Below are 22,288 nucleotides of genomic sequence, written 5' to 3' on the forward strand. Positions count from 1 at the left end.
GTGAGGTCTACAAATTTCCATTACTGGTATTTAAAGCTCTAGAAGACTTATCAACTTTTCAAACTTATTAGAAATTTTTATCCCCCCCACAGGCACTGAGAACCTTGCTTAAGGAGAAACACAAAACATCTTGTAGATAAAAGGGCTAAAGAAATAAGCAGAACCACAGAATCAGATCCTAATTTAAGGCACAGTATTATCTTAATTCAGTAACTATAAAAAACACAGCAAAACAAACACAAAGCACCTAAGCTCATTTTCCCCAAAATTCAGGGAAGTTGACATGTCATCTACTGTGTTAATGCAACACATAAGGACTAGGGAAAAAAACAATATATTTGAGGGAGTTGCATGCAATAATTTCTATATAATTTTGGTAGATAACATCATTACATGTTGTTCTCAATCATCTGGGGCATGTTCATCTTCTGGTCATCACACATTGAACCCCTCTGATTTTTTACCTTATCTGATAAAGGTAATTAGTTCTCCAGTGGTTTTGAACTTCACTGTAACTTTTCCCCATCCCTAGCTTGGCTATTTGTTTCTGCTGAGACACTTACTTGCCATTGATTTTATGCTAAATACAGAATACTCCCAGCTAAGCTCTTCACTGGATTTATTGGTAATATGATGCATCTTCAAATATTACTAACATAGGTGATAATGTAACTTCCAGAGAAAAGCACCTACCTTCATACTTGGGACAACATCAAACAAAATGCTAATCTGAGAAAATGAGATGGACAAAGAAGACACCTTGGTTTGAAACCTTTGTGGCAGGAGCTTATTGAGCTCTTTGTGAGAGAAAGGAATACATAGCTAGAAGAAATGACAGACCCAGATAGAAAGAGTGAGAAACATCCTCTCAGCAGCAGAGATTGGTATAGTTTCAAAAAAATCAAGCAAAAATGGACACAGGTAACTCTACAGTTCACTGGAAAAAAATACCTACTTCTAAGGACAAGAAGTCAGCTTGGAGATCTGCTCTTAATTTCTACTTCAGTATCAATGACCCAGAGAGTAAGCAGGGTACCTTCATAAAACAAGTTCCCAAGTGACAGCAGGCACTATTCCATCTAGCTTTGGGTTCCCTACTCTTCCCAGTGTCACAGCAATCTCACAGGTACTGTGAGATTGTACAAATCTACCAGATAAATCTGCACCAGTAGGCTGTGACAAAGCACACTAAAGCTACAGATAGTGTCATCTGGACCCAATTTTTAAGGTAACTTGACAAGCAGAAAAGAACCTTCTCCAAACCCTGGGTATACGGGTGTCTGCTCTCCAGCACTATGCCAGAACCGCTATCTCACCACTGACAATTTTTGTTTTTGAACACCTTTATGTAATGTTAAAGTCATACCCAGGATTAACACAGAACATCAGTTCTCAATTTAATCTAACACATACAAATATAACGTAATGTTATCCATTCAAGGATAACAGACTGTGAAAACTGATGTTCCAAGCTGCACAGAATATGCTGCAGATAAAATATTGCTGCTTAATTGCTGATTCTCTCATTATCTAGCGTCACTACAAAACTATACAGCAGTGAGCCTCCATTTGTGATCTGCTGCCCACTGACAACATGCAGAACTATGGCAAACAGCCAGCACTATATTCAGCAGCAAGCTCTACTACAGTTTTCTACTATGTTATTTCCATCCTGGAGTTTGAGGGACCAGGGTGCTGAGAAGCATATAGAAAATTCAAGGGAAAAGTTATATTTCTTTTTTCCTAAGAAGTCCAGGACATACACTGCTTTATATGCTGTTTTAAGTTCAAAATAAATGAAAATTTACAAATAGCAGTACCTGCTTCAGTTGGAAACAACACAATTAAGGACCTAGAGATGTTATAAAACATGACACATGCTTGCAATAAACTTACCACAAAGAATAGAGCCCTAAAAGGTCTGAAAACACAGTTTAAGACAATAAATAATAGGCTAAAATACACACAGAATTTGGCACCCAACTGTTCATATGTATCAGAACAAGCTAGGTATTATATTTCTCCCCCTCTAACTTAAAGAAAGCATTAATTATTTTAATTATGTGGTCCTTCTAAATGAAGCACAGAAACTATCATGCGCAGAATAAAGTAGCCATTACATTCTTTTCAGTCACGGGATTTGTTACAATAATTCACAGATCTCCCAACAGTTTCATAACAATATAGTCACATCTGCAGTTTCACAGAAACAATCATGTCTGTGCCAACATTTTATCTTATGAATGTTTTCAAGCTCTGATTACCATATTTGGAAGAGAACTGAAACAAACCAATTAAGTTATTCCACCTCCCTGGTTTGCGATTCTCAAACTTAAAGTGTTTTGGTCAGAGTAATGGAATGGTGGCTATGATCTGTACTAGCAAGGGAATGCTTTGCTCCTAACGAAGACTGATACAGCCAAGCTCCAGACTGGTAATAAGTACCATTACTGAGATGGAAAATGTTGGAACATATGCTTTTGGAGTACTGAATAGCAGATGTTTTGTAAAAGAAAATAAATAAATCTACCTGTCCTCAACACATCAAGGTACAGGAGGGAAACAACAAATCTCTATTCTTAAAAAATAAAAGGGTTTTCTGAAATCTTCAGAAAAATTTAATCCTCCAACAGAAAGAAATGAATTATTTTCCCAGAGTCTCTGGGTTAGGCTAGAAAAAAAAATTAAGTTTGTTTACAAGTATATTAAAAAAACATACATTTGTTTTTCGGTTCTTTGTAATTGAGTGAACAGACAATAAATCCAAAAGCAGCAGCATCTGTCCAAGAGAACACCTCAAATAACATCTCTGACCACTACTCTCTCAGAGAGGTTGAACCAAGGTGCCAGGCTTCTTCTAATTGTCCCTACCTAAATAGCATGGCCTAAATCCTACAAGAGCAGAGAGAAATTTTCAGCATGGTAAGGACACTCATGGCCATTAACAAGCCTGCAGGAATCTGCCTTGTTTATCATTCATTTTATGAAAGTGTGCAACTGCCCAAAATACTACAGAGATGCAGACTGGCATGAATGACTGAGAAACAAAGGGAATGTACTGAGGCTAGTTTTCTTATGTACCTAGTGAGCAAGTAGCTACTCAAGAACAGAACTGTAAGAATAACTTCCCTGAGTAGCTGCGTGAAAAAAGTTTCTAGTGCTTGCGTGTCATGACTGTTGCATGACAAACTGTCAGCTTACACTCCATGAACTGATTGAGACAAATCGATCTTCAGAGACCAGCTGGGAGAAGTGAGCAGACTCAATGGACTGCGTTGTTCCTCAGTATTTTTCTCAACCTCTCCTCTGCCAGTCCTCTTATCATACACTTACGACCACCAATCTGCACAGGAACTTGGCTACAAAACACAACTTGTCTTCAAGACTGAAATTAGGCAAGCTAATTAGGCAAAATAAATAAATAAAAATTTGGTTACTACTGTCTTTTTAACACACCTCAGCTTTTTGAATCCTGTCTTCCAGATATACCCAAAGCTGTATAACCTGCTATTATACTAGAAAATTATGTATTATTTGTTTAGCTATTATACTCCAATGCAGCCTTCCCCTTACCTCACATCCTTAAAGAAGTCTATAATGCTGTTTGTTGCTAAATATCTCCTGCCATTGAAGCAGCAAGAAGAGAAAGAAGATAGCAATTGGAATTACCTTTTACTGACTGTGAATCACCTGTAATGCAATGGAAAGAACAGCAATGACAGCAGAGTAGAAAGGTCCTAGGCTGCAGCAAGTGAGGATTTGCCTAAATGCAGCAGCTGTAGACACAGGAAAAAAAAAAAAAGAAAGAAGCTGTTTATCTGCAGAAGGCTCCAGATACACAGAAATCTCCAGCTAAACTCCTTTATCTCCACTGCCAACCCTTAAATGAGGTCTGGGAAGGGGCAGATCCTGGCTTCACCCCTTCCAGTCACTCAGGTGCTTTGCATACACCTGAGCTCCCCTGAGTTGGCCCTGCCTTCCCACCACATGCTCAATCACTGCTTCAGGCCATTAGCATTTCTGCTACATCATCTATCATAAAAATACTTATTTATAGCACCTGCAAGATACAGTGCAGAACAAAGACTCCCCGACATGCAAAATTCTAAGCTTACTTTTTCGGCAGTTTTCCTTTCATACAACAATTCCTGATAAGGCTTTTTGCATCTTTACAAAATGTTGCACTTGTATTTCCTATCAAACTCTAACATGCCATTAGAGACTACTGATACTGCAGGTGTTACAAACAGAGCATGTTCTCCCATTGAAGGGGAGCAGTGACTACCTGTAGGGAAAAAAGTGTTTGTCTCAGTAGAAATTGCTAAGAATGTTACTTTCTGGAGTGAGAAGTTAAGGAAAAATGCAATCAAGCCTCATTTTGAAAGCATCAAAACGGACAGGCTTGTATACACTCAACTGAATTTCATGCTAGAGTAAACTTCAACTTAAAAAAGAATTCACAAATAACATTTAGTACTAATCACAGCCTCAGGAATTCAATATTTCCAGTACAGCTTCCTATAAATAGCCCACAAATGACTCCGTTTGGAAAGGCAAAACATTTCATTACAAATAGCCTGGAATCTGTAGCCAAAGCCATTCCTATAACCCTGGTCTCTGAGTCTAGTGAGATTAAAAAGCCACCAGCACTCCAGTGGTTTTCCTATGCCTTCTCTGCACACAAGGCAAAAAAGCAACCAGAAGTCAAAGTCTTCAAACAGCAGACATAGCTAGCTTGGCGTTAAAGGGTTATTAAGTCTCTAGAAGAAATTTATGTGTAGTATATGTGAAGTAATGTCAGAGGTAGTTCTCTAATAAAAGAGATGTTCTGAATTTCCATGTGTATTGGTTTATAATACCTCGCAAGGCTTATTCGTTCCAACATGAGAGGGAAATAACTGTGGTACTGATATTCAAGTTGCTAATAGCATTAGTTGGAATTGGAATGGTGTAAAATGGATTGGTTATGGCTCCTGTTGAGTTATGTTTGGTATTCACAGAATCACCTTCCAGAGACCAATAAAAATGTTCTGTACTGCCAGCTGACTGTCTGCAAGCATGTCTAACATCAGTGTTAAATGAGAGATGAAGAATGACTTTAAAAAAAAAAAAAAAGAAATTTACCTCGTCAGGAAACCATTAACTTTTCCCCACATACGACAAAATATCTCCTCCTTGGACAAAATTAGGTCAGACTCCAGTCATTGACACAGAACCATATGGATGCTCTGGATTAGAAAAAGCAGCTTCAAGCTCAGCCTTCAGAGACTCAGACGTGTGAATACTTCTGCTGTACTACTAAGAGGTGTGAAATGTTTAAGCGTCTAAAGACAAACAAGAAAATGATATGCAAGACAAGTCGGCTCAAAGAAGTAAAACCCTACTTTGAGACCTATGTTGAGAAGAGGGAAACTGAGGACTTATGAAGAAGGAACCATCTGGCTACAAGGAATACTATGAATTCAATGGCATTGTTGGTGTTTGGCTTCAGTTTGTTGTGTGGGGTTTTTTGTCTGGAGCACAGCCTCCAGAGTGAAAGACAGAAAACTGAAAGTGAAGATCCCTGTCTACCTCCATTTGCTTGGCTGCAGTCAGCATACAAGCTGTGGGGGATACCTTGGGTAAGAATCTGCAGCTAAACACTAGGACTCACTGGCCTGCTAACAGACATCTACGTGACTAAAGTCCAGTAGAAGGAATCCAAAGCACTGACTGGGAGATATATAGGAGCAATAAAATAAACATTCCACTTCTCTTCACCCTCTCCTTGAAGTGAAGTATGCAATCATCCAAATGATTTCACTATCTGAATTCCTTTAAGTTGTTTAACTTCAGTCACAATTTTAGAGTATGTTTTTATTCACAGGCTAACATTAAATTTCTTGTAATACTGCTTTGACTTTCTTTCACAATGATTTCACTGGTCCCACAATGCCCATACTCTGATGACCAATACTTCAGAGACTGATACAACAAAACCCATTGTTTACAGCATATGTATTACAGAGAAAATCTAAAATACTTGCTGATATTTCCCCAAACACCTACAAATCTTTTAAAAATTTTGGAAAGAGAATTTCCTTCAAGCATCCTGTTTGTTACCTTGCAGACATCAAGAACCTGCAATGTCCCATGTCTTGTCACTCTACCATTTATTTTAAATAATTTTACACTTTACTGACTAAAGATCAGAGACCAGTGTTATTTCAGCATCAGTTTTGCAGCATCTAATTCCTAATGGCACATCACAGACAATACCTTCAGCTGGATTCCTTGAAAAGGCACAAAGAAAACTTGCAGGATCAAAGTAGACAGACTAATTTCTAATTCGATAAATATGCACTTCAAGAATTAATGAGTTTCCCAGTTCTCTTCTTCATATTTATAAAAATGCATCATTACCTGTAAAATAACTGTTCTACCATTATCCACCAGACACAGATGCAGTACAAAGGAGTGAATATTAAGAGGACATGTAACCTAGCCTTCACACATTGGTTTCACAGATAAAAATATCTACCTTTACAAAAGCACACGTGCTTTGAGGATTTTCATGCTTTTGTTACAATTCATCTTGCATTTGTTTTGTTTGCTTTTTTCCCCCCTCTCCTCCAGGTTTAAACACAATTTTCCCAACTTCTACGATGACACATGGCTATACTATAATTTATGTCTAAGAGTTTAATGTGGGGTAACTACTAGAAGAGTAATTGCATTATTTCCTCTTCCACATCTTGTTCTGTAGAAAGGTGTGCATGTATAGAAAATAAGCTTGGTAGCTAATATTAGTAAATTTCTATACGTAAATCAGTTCTCCATTTCTCAACAAAAACATTATTTCCTGCATCTCTCAGGGTCACATGAGAATAAATGACAGGATTTGCTCTCTGCCTACTGCTAAATAGAAACACACTCTGCAAGATTGCTTATTGCATTTACAATGTCTTAAAAGAACTGTGATGAAGGTAAAAGTAAATGGAAGCCTGAGATGTGATACTTCCACTCTCTGAAGCAGAAAGAAACTAAGTTTGTTGGATTTGCAGTTCCCAAGAAAATATCTATTAATACTGATTTTCCTCCCAGTTTTAATTGTCTATCTCATACCTGAGAAGAATAGTGTTATTTTTATTTAATATTTAATATCATTTATTTAATATCATAGTGCAACCACGTGATGTATTTTAAGTATAATTTGCATTGTCAATAATCTAGCTTCCAGACCTCACCTGTTCCCTAATGACAGATCCCTATACTGCAAGAAGTCTCAGTCATAACAAAAGACTTTGCAAAGCTTTGGAAAATTCACATGAAATATTTTGTATGTTTCATGGCATTGATAATTTCATGATTGATGGTAACTGCAGGTTCCAAACAGCCTTCTGCAAGTAAACCAGTTCATTAAGAATACAGAGTTTCAGAAATGGAGACACTTTTAATAGATTCAGCCATGTTGTAAAGTTTACCTCAGCTACTTCCTAGATTTCCTAGCAGTTCTAAAAACAAAGCAGCAGAAAAATGATGGGTGCAGATCTCAGGTTCAACAGGATGAATCAACTCTACTTCCTCTCATGGAAAGGGATTCAATTCACATCTGTGTAGAGAGAGTATCTGACCCACTGAGGAAAACCTAGTTTGTTCATAGTAATATTAGCATACCCCAAAAACCCAAGCACATCTGCATAGGTCCTGAAAGCAGACTGTAACCCACCATTAAGTTTCCCGAGCGCAAAAATCTCTGTAAAGTTAAAGACATCTAGTTTTTGTCAAGACTTACAATTTCAGACTATATTATGGTGTCATCTTGCGCTGTCAGAGCTCTATCCTCCATCAGCTTCTTTAAGGAACATTCTTATCTTGCACAAAACTGCTGTCTTCAGAGTTCTGGGTTCTCGTCAGCACTTTTAACGAAACATGATCTGTGGACAGAGTGAGCAAAAGAACAATTCTAGTGAGATATAAATTACTCAAAACTTTGAATTCAAGAAAACAGTGATTTAAGAAAACAGTGAATTAACTCTAGCTTTGTCATAGCTTATACACGCAGATATACTTCAGCAGCATCACTATGGGCAAAACTACTGGGATGTCTGCATTTAGCAACTCTCAGTAACCTTTCAGTGAAGAGTTCAAAGCCCATCTAAACCTCTGGTCTATCTGAACTATCAGCTTTGTACAAAGGATTATGAAAACAGGTAACAACCAAAACAAATTAATGCACATAAAATGTAATACATTTGATTAGCATTTTTTCCACTACTCATTGCTATGCAAACCCAGCATCACATGCATTATTTGTAGAATAAAAGATCTAAATAGCCTTATTATACAGCAGTGTTTGTTGGAAGATATTTATCTGATGCTCTGTAATGAGGATCACTGTCTCCCTTTAATTCAAGTGAGTTATTTATACCTGAAGGATGAAATTGTGTCAAAACCAAGAATTACTGCTAACGCATGCAGTGGCATCTACATGTCAGCTTTGTTATAAAAATGCTGAATGCTGCACAAACACTTCTACTGATAGGAAATGGTAGCAAAATAGTGAAATTGGTTCTATATCATTAAAATACTGGGAAGAGCCATAAAACTGCCTGAGCTCCACAGTAGGACTAAAAAATCCTGTTGTGTTCCAGAGACATAGGAGACCATTGTCTGTCCTGCATATCATGGCTCACCTACTACATTTATAAGGACCCAAAGATGCAAACCCTGCCACGTGCCATCTGCCTGACATGAAACAGGTGACCAAATACCTCAAAGGTAAGGGACTTTTTCTCCCTTTTTTTGCCATTTTGAGTCACTTGATTGAACTTATTTATCACATATAAGCAGGGCCTGAAGGAAATACTCAGTATCTCTTCTGGCCTTGCTTTGCTAAAAGATAACACAAGCCTTCAGTTCATGACTTCCACTTGCACGTTTTATTTGCAGGGAGTCTCAAATATTCTCTAAAGTAGAAACATGTTATATTCAAAAAGTAGAAATAAATTCTTCATAGCTTAACCACAGAATCTATATCTCATCATAAATTGACCCTAGGGTCACATCAGTCATACTTGGTCTATGCAGGAAAAGAAACTAACCTAGGAAGAATTGCAACAAAAAAGTTCTCAGCAATTTCAGCAAGGATGAGATTTCATTGTGAAGTTTTTCTTTTTAAAACCAAGATATCAATCAGAAAACCTCTTCTGAGAAAAACCTACAGGCTGTAAGACTCTACTGCCTCCTCTTATTGACTCAGCAGCACACAGGTCAAAGCCATTTGGTTGAGCAACCAATAATCAACAAAACCTGGGAAAATCACCTTCGGTGAGGTTTGCAGACAGCTTTACAAGTAAAACCAAGTAGGTAGAATTCTTTAACAGAGGATGTGACAAATGAACTCATTTTATTCTGCAAAGAGAAATTTCTTAATTTGTACATTAGCTTCACTTCCTTTCTTAATTGAACTTAACTGCCTTGCATATCTAATCTCTTCTGTTAACAAGCCCTAAATAGAGCAGACACCACAGAACTAAATCCTTGCTTCCAACAGTCTGACTATCTAGGGGACTTAAAGCTCTATATTTGACTGATGTTTTATACAGAGACAAAAGGAGTCACAGGATTTTTCTCCCCACCCCTTCCTGTAAGTCAGTGTAATTGCCCCTGCTGCAGCAACATCTGCCTTTCCATATAGCAGAAAGCATCCCATTACCTAATGGAATTTTGAGATCTCAGAAAAGCAAAACAAACCCCAACTGCCACAAAAAAAAAAACAAAAACAAAACCCCAAAAAACAAAAAACAAAAACAAACAAACAAACAAAAAAAAACCCCAACAACCAAATCCACAAATGCTAAGCAACTCCTCTTCCCCTTCTGGCTTTTTTTTTTCCCCCCATAGACAAACAAAACCAAACCAAATAAACATTCTTCCTAAATATGAATTGCATGTCAAAGTGGAAAAAAAAAAAGACCAACACAAAAAAACCCTTCCATTTCAAAGAAGTTTAGGTACGTTGAAGCTGAATGCATTCATTTGCTCTTCTGTTTTATACATTCATATTAGAAGACGCATCCTCTAAACGCTCAGATTCACATTTCTGTTGTGCCTTCTATATTTATCACCTGAAATTGTTGGACTTGCTATTTGGACGTTTCTGTTCTAGTTTTACAAGCATGGCATCCAGTTGGCAACTCTCTACACCATAGTGAAAAACATTTTCAAGCTCAACCCTTAATCCATAACTGTAATGCTGAATGAGATGTTAAAAAAGAAATCCATGCAGACAAAAACGCGGCAAAATACTACAAAGAATCACAGAATGGCCTGGGTTAAAAAGGACCACAACGATCATTGAGTTCCAACCCCCTGCTGTGTGCAGGGTCGCCAACCAGCAGACCAGGCTGCCCAGAGCCACATCCAGCCTGGCCTTGAATGCCTGCAGGGATGGGGCATCCACAGCCTCCTTGGGCAACCTGTTCCTGTGCATCACCACCCTCTGTGTGAAAAACTTCCTCCTGATATCTACCCTAAACGTCCCTGTCTCAGTTTAAAACCATTCCCCCAAGGAATGCCCTGTAAGAGGCACACAGCAAAAAAAACATCTCCAAGTACTCGATAAAACAAATCAACCCCCAAAACGCTTCTTCGGCACACGCAACGCTTACGATGTCAGAACAGAGGACAGCACGGCCGCACTTCTTTTCGATCTCTAATTAACCCCAGCACACGCCGCGACCCCCGGTCAATCAAACCCTTTAGCAGCCGTCGTTCTCACACCGGTCTCGGGGCGCACACGCAGCCGCCTCCCGCTGCAGCAGCCGGCGCCCCGCGCTCCGTTCCCAGCCGCACCGCCACCTACCCGCCAGCTGTTGCTGACATCCGGCCGGAGCGAACTCGCGGCCGCGCTCGCTTCGAGATCAGCCTCTCCGAAGCGCCCGCTCCTTCCCGAGCGAGCCCCTCCCCCGCCCCGCAGCCCCCAGCCCCGTCAGCGGGGCCGCTGCCGCCGCTCGCCCCTCCGCGTTCCGTCCTTCCCCGGAACGAAACGCGAAGCGGCCGACGGAGAAGCGCCGCGCAGCCTTACCTCCCCTCCCGGCCTCGCACCTCAGGTGCGGAGGAAGCACAAAGGCAGAGCCGCTCGCTGCGGCGGGGCGGGGTCGGCGTTCCTCCGAGCGCCGCGCACCCCCCGCCCCGCGGAGCCTTCAGCCCCGCAGCTCAGCGCCCGCCCGGAGCCGCTACGGCCGTTGCAGCCGCCACAACTTGCCTCGCGCCTCTCCCCGCGGCGGCGGCCCGCGGCAGACTCACGGACGCGCGCGCGCGCCGCCGGCGGCGCGGACCCCTCCGCCAGACAGGGGCGGGGGACGGGGGGGGGGGGGCAGGTGCCGATAGCGGGCGAGGAGCGGGCGAGGAGCCGCCCCCTCGCGGCCCCCCCTCCCAACGCGGGCCAGGCGGCTCTGCGGCGCGAGGCCGGCTCCCCGCTCTGCGGGTGCCCCCGGGGAGAGCCGCGAGACCGGCAGGCAGAGGCAGCGCAGACTGAGCTTCCTCTTCCCGGCGAAAGCTGCTCCCCTCCTTCTCCCTCGCTCGCCTTCTTTGCAGCGCGGCGGCTGACTGACAGCGAGCCGCTCGGCGGCCGCCCACGCGCACTCCTGTTTTCACTCGCTCGGAGAGAGAGGGAGATGGCGCAGGAGAAAGCATGAATGAAAGCGGCTGCCGGGGGGAAGCCAGCGCTGTCGCGGTGAGGCCCCGCGGCCGGACGCGTCCCCCGCTGCCCGCCGCGCACGCTGAGCCCCGCGCGGATGCGGCCCGGCTGCAGACGCGCTGCCCTCCTCGGGCGCTCGCGGCCGCCCCGTGCGCGAAGAGCGACGGCATCCTCCGGGCGCCGCGGCTCCCGCCCCTGCCAGCCGCGTTTGGGCGGGAAACCGCCCGTGGGGAGCGGGCAGGTGGCCCTCAGAGCGGGCTGACCGAGGCTGAGGTGTGGCACGGAGGCCCGTTCCTCATCGATGAACGCTCTGCTCTGGAGGAAAGCAGCCGGTTCCACACTGACAAAAACCCCGGTGCCTGAGGGACCTCGCCCTGCTGCGATAGGAAGGAGGAAAGGATGCCAAAGATATATGCCCCCTTATTTTTTTCCAGTGATAACATGATACAACGGGGCAGCCACTTCATAGGGTTGGTCCTCAGTCTGGCCAACTCTTAAAAGGCTGTAACTCATTAAGCACATACATCTCAACCTGTGGCTGGAGAGCAGAATTGCCCACATGCTCCATTCTGTTGGCACTGGTTTGTGATACGAGCTTTACGAGGCTGGTTCATCACAAGATTCAGCATGCAGTCAGTGGGTGCCCACCAAGTCAGCGACACAGCTTTTGCCCCACGACTCTGAAATCAGGTTCTGAGCTGTCTCACATCAATATGCCCCCACAGGTTTAACGCCTGCCAGAAAACTTATTTCAGCCCAAGTTTTACCCTCTGAATTTAAAATCCATTTGGGATTCCTACGTGTCTCAGTAACTTCATTTTTTAAATGTTGCATTCCTGAAAACTGAGTGCGTGACAAAACACTGTCAAGTCCTTTGCTATAGAATAACAAATGCAAGATAATTTAGATGGGTCAGTGCAACTCTATGTATGTTTCTGTTTTATGATGCTCTTCTCTTCGTGCTAATAGCCCAATATGACTCACCTAGAGCACGTATCACAGCCACAGCTGTTGTAAACCTTCTTCTGAGTCAGAGAATGACTTTATGACCCAGAATTCTGGCAGCGAGTACTATCCCAGTGATTTTCCCAATTAAGAGAGTATTGCAAGTCAGTATCAGTGCAGGGTGAATCAGAGTTTGATGCAAGAGGCAAAACTGGACTCCGCTCTCCCCTTCCAAAACTCAGTGGCATGAACTCCTTCTGGAGTTCAGAAAGACTCATGTGGAACAGGGATTTAGCTCTCCTTAGTCCCACATGCTCCAAGCTACTGTGCCAGCCATCTGCCACTCGCTGCTGTGTGGTGCATAGCAGCTCTACAGGATGGGCAAGCAGCAGGGAATAGTTAAGGGGTAGCATGGCCCAAATAGTTTTGAATACTAAGATTTGGATTCCCTGTGATCTGCCAACTGCTTGCTATACAGAATGTGTTGTGATCAACTGGCCAGCTATATTTCCTCAATTTTCAAAAGAAAAGGGGCCAACCTTTGAGATCAAGTATGGCGTTAAGCCATAAGGGCAAGATACAGAGATTTATTTTTTTTTTAAACTTCACGTTGATAAATGTAAATTAATGTTACAGGTGTAAACTCAGTGCAGGCTTTAGCTTTATAACAAGATAAAGTGTAGCAATTAGGCTGATCAATATGATGGGAAAGGCGTTACAACAAAGGTCTGATAGCAGAATGACTAGCATGACAGAAAGATGCTATAAAGGAAAAGAAGATGATTGCTCACCCTTATCCAGGTTTACAGGGGAAAGCTTCACTGAAGAGGGATCTCCAGAAAGAAATCCTTCCTTATGGGCAGTCAGACCACCTTAGGTGAGGTCTAAGAGAGATGCAGCCAGGTTCTACCCCTCCTGGTCACACGGATGAATTGCCTTCACCTGTGTTCCCAGGGTTGACCAGGTCTTTTTCCTAGGTGCTCAATCAGTGGTTCAGGCCATGACTCAACAGTTCCCATACAATAAACACACTAAGTTGAAAGTATTACCTGGTAGTAAGATGTCTTCCTTTTCCTATGTTTCAACTTGAGCAAGACAGTTGGCCTGTGCTAGCAACCATGCCTTAACACCCGCCCAGTTTTCCTTAGAGTTAAAGAGCAAGAGTTGTGGAATCACAGATGCTGACCTTTGTGGGTTTTTGTTGTTGTTGATGGCTATTTATTTATTTATTTATTTGGGGGGGGGGGGGGTTGTTGAGAGGAACAGTTTTGCTGCACAAAAGCTTTCCTCAAATGCCAAGGTAATGCTCTTGGAAGAGTAATGAGTTTTTCACCTGCAGCTCTCACCTTTCCTTTTGTTACTCTCAACTGTTCATTTTAAAAAGGGAAACAGTCCCGTTCACAATGTAACATATAAAATAACACAGTTCCCAGTGGACTTTCGCCGTCTTGGGAGAAAGTAACTCTTCATAAATAATGCAACAACTCTGGTTTCCTCTCCCAAACAGCTCATTTCTTTCAAAATAGGAAAGCCTGCTGCATTTATCCGGCCATGTTGATAAGTTTGGGTTGCATCCATTTTATTTTACTTCACTAGTTTAAGGAAACATTAGTTCTGTTTCCAGTGGGAAGAGTACAGTGGAATTTGGCAGGCTTCTGCTTTTCTTTTCCTTCTCATGGTATCATCAGCATATGTCTTATAAACAGGACAGATCTCATCCCAGCTAGAAATGACATAGAAAGAGGTTGAAGTTCATCATATACTGATGAAAGAAACATTTCCATCTCAGCTCAGTAGTGCTTCATCAGGTATATGAGGTCATACAAAAGACCTTCCCAAATTGTATTAGGGACAGCTTACATTTGGCCTAAAACTCAGGCTACCTGTACCCATCTTGGTTCTCTCCTGAGGTGAGGCAACAAAGAAGTGGAGGAGATGAACTTACTGTGTCCAAGTATCCTCTTCTCAAACTATCAAAATCAGGTTATTTATCAGGTTATTATCACGGAGGTGTTTTTTGTTTGTTCATTTGTTTGGGGTTTTTGTTGTTGTTGTTGTTGTTGTTTTTCTTTCTATAAAAAGTTATTCCAAAAATCCTGAAGAATTGCATTCATAGCTATGTTTATTTTGATCTATATTGCTAGGTCTGTTGTATTTTTTATAAGTATACCTTTCCTATATAAAGTAGATAAATGTTCATGGAACCAGACAGGATGCATCAAAGAATGTTAAGGGAGTGGCTTATGTCAATACAAAGTTGCTCTCTCCTGTCTTTGAAATACTGTGGCAAGTAAGAGAGACCCCTGGCGAAAGGCAAAGGTGATGCCCATGTTAAAAAGAGAGGAAGGAGGAAGATTTGTGGAACTGCAGCCTGGTCAGTCCCACATCAGTTCTTGGGACGCATGTGAAGGAAAATCACCTGGAAAAAATTTCTAGGCACGTAAAGGAGAAGATGGTGACTGGGAGCATCCAGAAAGGCAAACGGTACCTGTCTAATCTGATTGTCTTATACAATGAAAACCAAAGACGAAGAGGACAGCAGTAACTGTTTGCTTTGACGTTAGCGAGGCTTTTGACTTTGTGTCCTATAGCATCCTTACAGACGCTTGTGGAGGTATGGCATGAAACATGAGCTTTGAGGTGAGTGAAAAATTGTCTGAGTCCCAGGGCTCAAAAAGCAGTGATCAGAAAGTCAAAATTTATTCAGTAACTGGTTATGAGCAGTGCTCCCCTGGGAATATTGCTGCTAAACACCTTCTTGAGGGTATAGACATTTCCCAGATGAAACAAAAATAGGGAAGCAGTCTGTAGGCTAGCGGATGGGGCTGCCTTTTAGAAGGACATCAAGATGAAGGGAAGTGGGCTGACAAAACTTCATGGTATTCTGCAGAAGCAGATGCAAAGTTTTGTGATGTTATGATGTAGCAGAAATGCTAAGTCATGGCCTGAAGCAGTGATTGAACACCTGGTGGGCCGCAGGGCCAACCAATGGGAGCTCAGGTGCATGCAATGGAAGGGGTGGAGCTAGGATCCATCCCTTCCCAGACCTCTTTTAAGTTTTGGCTACCTTCTGGACATAAATGATCTGTGACTATGTTTACAGAGAGCTGGATTAAAAACTGGTGCAGGTTATCCAGAAAGGCTGTGGTAGTTCTATCCTTGGAGATGCTCAGAACTCAGTTGGACATTGCCTTGAGCAAACACATCTGCCTTTCAAGTTGGTTTGGCTGTTCGTAGGAGTTGAACCAGATGACCTCTTGAAGTCTCTTCCTTTCTGAATTATTCTCTGGCTTTAGTGAGTCTTTGCAATTAGACTCTGGCGATGGATTGGTATCCTGTTGTTTTGTTTTGTTTTGTTTTTTTCTAAGAAGGAAAAATAAGGCATAGAAACAGGAAGAACTGCTTGAAAGAGTGGGGTAGAAATGTCAGATAGTAGCTACCAAAGAAAAAAAAGAGGGCTGCAATGGAAGCTTTGTGCCAAAAGCTTTAGGAAAGCCTATGCAGTGGATTCTGGTTAGAGGAGGAAGCAAATACATGTGAACCATCTGCAGGAATCTAGCTGTGTTAATGTGAAAATATTTTGTTAAACAGGCAAAATATGGGAGCTTTATACAAAAATGCTGCTAAGTGAATATTCTCTGTTTTTCAGTACCATCCATGTCTTTGCCTTTGACTACTTTTCTTCGTATCTGTATGTATAATACAAATCAATATAGCTTTACTGAAATGAGCAGAACTACGCCACACTTGTTTTGGTTAAATATGAAATTAAAATTAGAGTTGTTTTAGCGCAGTGAATGTGGTAGGAGCATAAGGGAGGAGTGTGACTAAAAATACTGTTTGGGAAACATATATAGCAAAATGAACAAACAAAATGCAGTGAGTCATGTCCAGTGGTTCTTGCAATAAAAGAAAGAAGAGTTTCTCTGGGGAAACTAATTGGGAATAGCTTTTGCTTATCTGGAGCTGCCTTCTGGGTGTAGCTTTCTGGCAGTGCCTATTTGCCCTGTAGCCATAGAGTACACTGACCCTGGGGGGAGAGAACTGGCATTCATAACTGTTGCACTGATGTTGGCACAGAATCAGAAGTAATTCCTGAGTTGCCAGCACTCAGGAGGACTCAAAAATTGTGTGCAGCCTGAATCAAGGTGCTCTCTTGAGTGCCTGCTTCAGAACTCTTGTCTGCAACTGGCTGAATGTGATGCCTCACTGCACTTAGCTAGTGCTCCCTACAGCCAGCAGAGCTCTGAGGGTGAGGAGGAGCACTATCTGGGCAGAGGTCATGGCAGCACCGGTCCACAGGAAATCATGCACTCAGTGAAACTGTGTGTTTAGCACAGCCATCTTCTAGCATAATTAAGGAAATGTGGTTTTAATCTTATTTGTTTGGCAAAGAAGGAGCAAGCATATCCATTTTATACACAGACAAAGGTTGTACTGGAGCATGTCCTAAAGACATGACAAATGCCACTGTCTTAGAGGAATCTGCTACAACACAGTTAAACTCCTACCTGTCTTTTGCAGACTTATAAGCTGGTGGCGTAGCTTCCCTGAAGCAAAACTAACCATGCTGAGTAGAAAGCAGCAGAACAGGGCAGGCTTGCTTTTTGCGAGCTTTGAAACCTGAGTTAAGCAGGATAGCATTGGTCAGGCTGTGTGGCAGCGGTCTGGCCATCTCTATTAAATATAAAACTCAACACACAGCAGGGATAAGGGGCTCTGATGACTCTATTTCAGCTTTGTTCTCATGGTAACCATTATGTCATCAGGATACCATGGTTACTACAATATTCCTTATATTTCAAATGTTAAAAAAGGCAGAAGGGGAAAAAAAAAAACCAACACAACTTCTTCCGAAGTTGAGAAAGAGCTGCATTTATTCAGAATTAAGTAGTCATAAGGAAAAATCATTCAGTAGTTGTAGAAAAGCCATTTTGAAATCATGAACTATTTTAATTAGTAATTGCTGTTTCTGCTGTCCCTGACAACATATGGTACATGTCCTGGGGTTTCCTCTCTCTCAGCTTCTCTCACCAGCAGCTATTTTGATGAGCATGCACTGCAGAAGGCTAATGTGGTTGTATTCAAAATCCTGGAAGCTTAATTTCTGCTTGAGGTAAAAATCTCAATTTACTCAGAAGTCAGAAAAAAAGATCTAAAATGATAAGACTAGGGCTGTGAGGTTATCTTACTTCAGAGATTCAAGAAAAGCAAGGGATGGCTTGACTTTGATACTTTCAAGACTTCAAAGCATATGGCTGAGGAAAACAATGGCAGTTTGCTGTTCCTTGTTTGAGGACAAATTATACAATGATGGCAATACACTTTCAGGGGATTACATCTGAGGAGACATCTGCAACTACAGCATGAGAAATATCCTTGCTGAAGGAGAGAATGTGCACCCTGATCCTGTGTGAACATACAGCTTTGGAAATAGTTTGATAATAAGAGGTGGAAGAGCTTTAGAGAAGTTATGTAAAGAATGAGGAGCAGCACAAATAAAATTACATTCATTGCCTTTTTCAAAAGCAACTGATGTTTACAGGATGCTCAGTTTCAGCAACTGCTCAGCTCAAGACAGCTTAAAGAAGTTGGTAGGCATTTTGTATGATGTTAGTATCAGGTCCTGGAGAATATCTGAAGATAAAATACTTAAACTCAGTACACTTAAAACTTCAGATTCTCTTCTGGAACTGTTCTGAGTTAAGAATTGTTCACTTGGTGCAGGATTGATTTTGAAGAGGTAGAAAGAGGATCAATGAAGTGCTAGGTGTGAAGATTTGATGGGGAAATTCTAAAATCAAACATCATTTTGCAATCTTCTATAATTACTTGATCTTACTATTTGTATTATTCTTCCTCCATTTCCCCCTATTTCTTATACTTTACTGATGTAACTTTTCTGAATTGGGTAGTAAGTTCCCGAGGCCTGCAGTTTGCTCTGTTTGCAGTACATTAACTCAACAAGCTCCAATTCTAATACATGGGACTCTTACAAAAGCATGAAGCTATTCAGGCTGTATTTTTAGTTGCCCAAAGACATCAGTTTTTTTTTTTGTTGTGTTTTTCTGTTTTTGCAAATAACAATGCAATTACAGTGTATTGTAGATATACCCACGGCCCATGGAAGTTTGTTGCATTGACCAACAAGCAGAAAACAACTTAGTAGTTAATGTGGAAACATCACCCAAAACTCAAATCAATGGGACATATCCAGTTGACTTTAAAATGTTGTACTTCAATACATGTCAAACTCCCTAGGTATTAATGTACTCCAGTTATCCCTAAATTCACTTGACCTCGGCAGGATTGCTCCTGTCCACATCCAGCATTCAGAACATTGACTCTGTGTGCACTTCGTATTTTTGCTGTTGCGTACTTCACATAGAAAATTGTCAAATCAGAACATTTTTGGCAAAAACAACAGCGATCACCAGCCAGATCTCCCTGTACATGCAAATCCATAGTCCATCTTCAGTTCTCTGATTTCAGGGGGAGTGGGGTGGCAAGGCAGGCAAAAGCACAAACATGAAAGGAAAGGCTGTCACTACAGAGATTCTTGCCTCTTGACTGCAGAGAATTTCCATGCCAGTAAACAGCTAGAGGTGTTTCCAACATTTTTTCTCTCTCTAGATTAAGCAATCAGCTGTCCTTTCTTAATGTTCATTGTAGCCTAGCTGATTTTGTACATCTGTTGTAGTCCTGCAAATATTAGTAAACAAGCATTTCACAGCAAGCCTTGCCGCTAGGCAGAATTGATAGACTTTTCAGATAGCTCAAATCTGTGTATCTGACTATAGCTAAGTATATCTACCTGTTTATCTCTCTGATTCAATAGTCCTCCTGCTCCAGGTTCAAAAACATTAAAAAATGTCCAAAAATCATTTTCAGGAACAGAAATAGAAGCTTCCATAGCAAGAGGCCACTTGCATTTGATCCAAAAACCCTGCAAAACATGTTTCTTGTAAAATATCTTCTGACTCTAAATAGTCCGGCCATGGTCAGAAATATCTGAAATTCCTTATTTTCAAACTGTTCTTCAGAGAAGAACTATTCTTGTGATGGTTCCTAAGCTTTCCACGTGTCTAGGACAAATTGATATACTTGCTGCTTAATTTCATTCATTGTCAATTGTAGTGGAAATGCTAAGTCACAGCCTGAAGAATGATGGAGCACCTGGCGGGAAGGCAGGGCCAACCCAGGAGAGCTCAGGTGCATGTAATGCAACTGTGTGACTGGAAGGGGTGGAGCCAGGATTCACCCCTTCCCAGGCCTCATTTAAGAGTTGGCAGTGGAGACAAGGTGATCTTGCTTGAGATCACTATATACCTGAGGAATTCCGAAGGTACGCAGCCTTCTTTCCTTTGTTTCTGTGCTCATGGCTGTTGCATTTGAGCAAGTTCTCACTTTCTGCTGCCCAGAAACTTGCTGCTCTGCTGTCGTTGCTGCACTTTCCATTGCTACAGCATTACACCAGTATATACCAGCAGTTGTGTCTGCACAGAGAAATATGTATTGATATGTATATTATGTATTCATATGTGATGTACGTATGAATGTATATGAATTCATATATATATATATATATATATATATATATATATATATATATATATATATATATATATATATATATAAATAGTGATAACCCCAAGAGATCACCATAGAGTGAGCCAAAATGTAAAACCTGGAGAGTCTCATTAATTAGAGTCTTATGATTAATATCTTAGGCAAAGTTAAGTTCTGTGTCATATTTATAAGAGACCATCACCATGGAAAATACATTTATTAGTTTTAATATTGATATCTTCAAAATATCTTCAGTGTACCAGAAAAGGATGGGATGCTTTGGGTTAATTACATCTTAGGGAATATAATCAGCTGGGAACTTTAAACTGTATATCATGGCAGAGTATCATAAAGACATGTTATACATCTTTTTGCTGAAAATAACTTGATCAAGAAACCAAGGACCTACATATTGCATGTAGTCAGAGGAAGTTGGCATATGTTGTGCAAGACTGCTTTGTCTGGCACCTGAAGCTGTTTTCAAGCTTCTTCTTTCAATTCTTGTAGTTGGTATTCGTTCCCAGTCTCGTTGTCACTTAGCATTACTGAACTGCCAGCAGCAGCAGCACCCTTTCTGCCTATTGAAATAAGCCTCGTTTATCAGGCAATGCTGAAAGTTATTTTGAATTCTGATTTAAGGGAGCTTATGAATTAAGTTTTCTCCTATTTGGAAAATATCGAAAATAAAGAATGACAGTGAAGAAAAACTGATTAACGTTTGGCTGTGTCAGGTGAAGTTTTCTGGTGCAGCTCTAATGTTTCTCTTACATAGATATTTTTTCTCTTTTTGCAATAGAATCATATTCTCATAGAATCACTCAGATTAGAAAAGATCTTAAAGATCCTCCAGTCCAACCATGACTTAACCATACTACCCTAACTCTAACAACCCTCTGTTAAATCATGTCCCTGAGCGTCACATCTAAACGAATTTTAAATGCATCTGGGAATGATGACTCAACCACCTTCCTGGGGAGCCTATTCCCTTAACAACCCTTTCTGTAAAGAATTTTTTCCTGATATCCAACTTAAACTTACCCTGGCGCAACTTGAGGCCATTTCCCCTCATCCTGTCACCAGTGAGAAGAGACCAACCCCACTCTAGCTTTCAGGTATTGGAAGAGAGCAATAAGGTCTCCTCTCAGCTTCCTTTTCCCCAGGCTGAACATTCCCAGTTTCTTCAGTCTCTCCTCATAGGCATATTCTCCAGGCCCTTTACAAACCTTGTTGCCCTTCTTTGGACTAGCTCCAGTGCTTTTATGTCCTTTCTGTACTGAAGTGCTCCAAACTGAACACAGTACTCAAGGTGAGGCTCACGAATGTTGAGTACAGGGGCAGGATGATTTCTCTAGTCCTGCTCATCACACCATTCCTGATACAAGCCAGGATGCCATTGGCCTTCTTGGCTGCCTGGGCACATTGCTGTCTCATATTCAGCTGACTGTCCATCCATACATCAAGGTCCCTTTCCATCAGGTAGCTTTCCAGCCTCTCTTTCCCAAGCCTGTAGGATTGCCTGGTGTTGTTGTGACCAAAATGCAGGACTTGGCAGTTGGCCCTACTGAAACTCATGCAATTTGCCGTGGCCCATCGACAGTCTATTCAGGTTCTCTGTAGTGCCTTCCTCCCTTAGGCAGATCAACACTCCCTCCCACTCTGGTGTTCTCTGCAAACTTACTGAGGGTGCGCTCAGTGCCCTCATCAAGATTAGTAATAAAGATATTAAATAGAAGTGGCTCCAGTACCGAGCCTTGGAGGACACCGCTTGTGACCAGCAGCCAACTGGATTTAATTCCACTGACCACAGCTTTTTGGGCCTGGCCATTCAACTAGTGTTTCACCCAGCAGAGCGAATGCCCATCCAAACCATGGGCAGCCAGCTTCTCCATGAGAATGTTGTGGGGGGCAATGTCAAAGACCTTACTGAAGGTAGACTACATTGACAGCATTACCCTCATCCACTAAGCGGGTTATCTTGTCATAGAATGAAATCAGGTTTGTCAGACAGGATCTGCCATTCGTAAACCCATGCTGAGTGGCCTGATCCCCTGGTTGGCCTTTAATTGGTCCATGATGGCTCCTAAGATTATC

General features: G+C 41.7%; 1 protein-coding gene across 16 annotated transcripts in view; it reads right to left on the minus strand.

The window, feature by feature from the left end:
* Positions 1-17,349, minus strand: part of PTPN5 (protein tyrosine phosphatase non-receptor type 5) — a 102,835-nt gene extending 85,486 nt beyond the window's left edge. For 10 of the 16 annotated variants that reach the window (XR_004169852.2, XR_016466723.1, XR_016466722.1 and 7 more), the window contains exons 1-2: positions 11,069-11,241; positions 7,775-7,916 (exon numbers count right to left, since the gene is read on the minus strand). The gene's annotated coding sequence lies outside the window, so the exon portion shown is untranslated. The other 6 variants (XM_090140558.1, XM_031613999.2, XM_090140557.1 and 3 more) reach the window with 6 other exon arrangements.
* Between the last annotated feature and the right edge of the window lie 4,939 nt (positions 17,350-22,288).

The sequence above is a fragment of the Phasianus colchicus genome, chromosome 5, assembly GCF_987193195.1.
Source record: "Phasianus colchicus chromosome 5, bPhaCol1.hap1.1, whole genome shotgun sequence".
NCBI lineage: Eukaryota > Metazoa > Chordata > Aves > Galliformes > Phasianidae > Phasianus > Phasianus colchicus.